Consider the following 3,237-nt stretch of genomic DNA (forward strand, 5'->3'; position numbering starts at 1 on the left):
GATATGTTCTTTCTTGAGAACATCTATGGTTTCTGGGTTGTGATCCTATCAAGGCTAGCCGTGAAATCCCAAGAGTGTATTTTCACACCAGGAATACCTCTGCTACCAGAGTATCTTTCTGGTTTTATAATACAAGTTGTGGTTTTATAACCCACAGCCCAGAACTACTACAAAATTCTTCCCCTGTTTGAGTGCAAACTGTGCTGCCTCTTGAAAGTCTACTAACTGTCAGGCTTCTTTCCTGGTAGGAACTGAAGTCCATCCCAAAAAGGAGACTTTTTTTATAAGAATGGATCCCAGCATACTTCAGATCACTGGATCCCAACATAATTACTTATATTAAAGTCTTGAATCTTGATACAGTTTACCTCTCATATTCTTAGATAAGTTTTAATTAGGTTTGCAGTGTATTATTTAGATTTGCTAAACTGGTTTAACTCACATGGTGGCAGCTTGAGTGTAATGCTGTGTTTTGTACAATAAGTGAAAACAAATGTTTTCTCATGAGCTAAAGGAGAATGACAAGCTGAGGTTCTGATAAGACAAAAGGATTATGGAATGGGCAGTGATACACGGTAGTTACAAATTCTATCAAACTGAGATTTTTTGATGATTTCTTTTTTGTTTTGTTTTGTTTTGTTTTAAGGGAAAAGGTTCATTGGGGGAATCCCAGCAGACCTGATGGAAGGGATAAAGAAGGAAAAGAGGGATAAGGCGAGTGTAAGAGGGTTATCAAGAGAGAGTGAGAGAGAGATTAGGAGATGGAGAGAAAGAGAGACATGTATTCAGAAATAGGTCCACTTTAAACCTTACTTGGGGGTGGGAAGGGAAGTATGAGCAGCAAATCCCATTAGGATGGGGGGTGGAGCTGACACTGGTGGTTGGCTCATGGGGTCACCTGGCTTCCAGCCATGGTGGTGGGGGCTAGAGCCTAGGGTGGTGGTGTTTGAATATTACTTCATTATTTTGTTATGAATGTGTTTATGTAAATATTTCTGTGCTTCAAATACTGCTCTTTTTTATCATGTTATCATATAACAGTTTGCCTCAGAGTCTTTAAGTATTTGTAACTTTAAATCCTAAAAATTTTAGTTACAAGATATCAAGAAGGGTGACTATTTATGCAAGGAATGTGCATGCTCTTTTAGGGAGTTTGTGCATTTTTGGCTCTAAGTATTTTTTTATTATTTCACATGGAAGTAGAACTGTTATTTCTTTGGGGATTACATTTGTTTTAAGGAGATGTTTTGAGTTCAGGATTGATAAGGATCATATTTTTTTTTCTCTTTCATATATTTAAACAAGTTGAAAATTATATTCACAGCATCTTCTAAATTTTGGCCAAGAGTAAAAAAATGCATTTAAACTTTGGAACGTGCCCACATAGACAGGGAGGCTCACCCCAGCAGTAGTTGGGGCAAATACCCAAGAACCAAAGGGCTTGGAAAGTCAGGAAGAGCAGAAAGGATTCTTCAGTTTATGAACTTGGTGCACTGGGACCTCCAGGCTGACACCTTTACAACAGAGACACAGTTCCATCTAGCTGGCACCTGTCCCTTCCATTACTTGCTGAGCCTGCTTCTGTCCCATGCAGCACTGTGCAACTGAATGGAATAACTTCTCAATTTCTGGGGCACAGTGTACAAACTGGTGGTTCCAGAACTTAAATGCTGGATTTTTAATCAGCTCAATGAAGGTAATAAGAAGACCCCAAGGATGTGGCCTATTTACAATCAACTGTTCCAAAAGATCCCTTGTGATCTGTTCCTGGATAGCTTTTGTGTTGGCCTCTGCAAAAAGGTACAGCATGGTGCAGCTAAAGTAATGAGTGTGGCTACTGGGGTATCACAGCTGATTTGCAATTGCGTTCAAGAAGAGATAGCGACCCTCAGTATCCAAGTCCACAGCCAGGTTCTGGAAGATGTCCATGTGTGCCAAGTGGGTGATGGTGCTCATTGAAGGTGTGCTGCCCTTGTTGTGAATGTGCGCAAAGGCCTGAGTCCCTACATAGAGCACCAGTGCATTGATGAGCTGGAGGTTGTAGCGATTGCCAGGCTCATTGGACACCTGTAGTTTGCTGCGCAGATCAGAGAGGTAACTGGTGATCGAGTTTTAAGATAAGAATCCTAATCCTTTTTGAATTGAGGTGGCATCACTCCAGTGAAATTGGTGAGAATCCAGGGAGCAATGTTAATTTCACTCAACATGTCCACCTTCAGATTAGGAGTGAATGGGTCCAGGAGCCTCATGTTTCTTGGGAAGGCACTCAGTATCAAATTTCTTAGCTGGATACAATTGGGTGGGATTACATTACAGAACCCATAATGGTAATCACAAAGGAATTCTGGGAAGTCGTGCAAAAGAACCAGCAGCACTCTTAAAGTACCCTTATAGAGGATTTGCATAGGTTTGGTGAGTTCCACATTTCTAAGGAAAGGCACTAAATATTTGAATAAATCAATCAGTAGCTGTGCATACATAGGCCCCCTCTTCTTCTGTGGCGTATGTGCCAGCATTCTTGCAATAGATAAGGATCATATTGTAAATATTAACTCAACTCAGTCAACTTAGTAGGGCCGTTGTGCTGAGTTTGACGAAACTGTTATTGATGTTACTGTGTAGACATATTGTAGATGTGATTAAAATCTACCATCATCTAAATAAAGGAGATTTTATATATATATATATATATATATATATATATATATGTATGTATGTATATGTGTATATATATGCAAACTTCTCTATTAAGATCCCAGATTGATACAGTAAGCAAATACAGGTAAGAAAATATAAAATTAAATTAGTAATATGCAAATCTACTTGTGTTCTGAGAAATGGAATGTGAGTATAATTAGAAAGCTTATGGGTATAATTAGAAAACCTACTCTTAAGAAGGAGTTTATTATTCAATTAATTAAATATTTTAGTCTGTATAATGTCAATACATTTTTAATGGTGCAGCTCCTTGTTACTAGAGCAGTGCTTTTCAAACCATCTATAGGAAGGACCAAGATTTTCCCCATCACACTGTAGATTAATATTTTGTAAAATAAAGTAAAATGAATAATAATTACTGTAAAAGTGAAATTCTGAGAGGACAGAAAAATGTAATCTTTTTTTCATTTTAAATTAGATGCTCCACAAAATAATCATTGCTTCTCATGATAATTACCATATTTTTTATTTTAAAACACCTACAACCTTTATGTTTTGATGCTGTCTCTGAATATATAA

At 37.7% G+C, this 3,237-nt stretch overlaps 1 pseudogene; it reads right to left on the reverse strand.

Moving 5' to 3' along the window:
• Positions 1 to 1,513: 1,513 nt before the first annotated feature.
• On the reverse strand, positions 1,514 to 2,525 carry LOC133755209 (CCR4-NOT transcription complex subunit 1-like; annotated as a pseudogene).
• Positions 2,526 to 3,237: the final 712 nt, after the last annotated feature.

Source organism: Lepus europaeus, unplaced genomic scaffold, assembly GCF_033115175.1.
Source record: "Lepus europaeus isolate LE1 unplaced genomic scaffold, mLepTim1.pri SCAFFOLD_3_1, whole genome shotgun sequence".
NCBI classification, from domain to species: domain Eukaryota; kingdom Metazoa; phylum Chordata; class Mammalia; order Lagomorpha; family Leporidae; genus Lepus; species Lepus europaeus.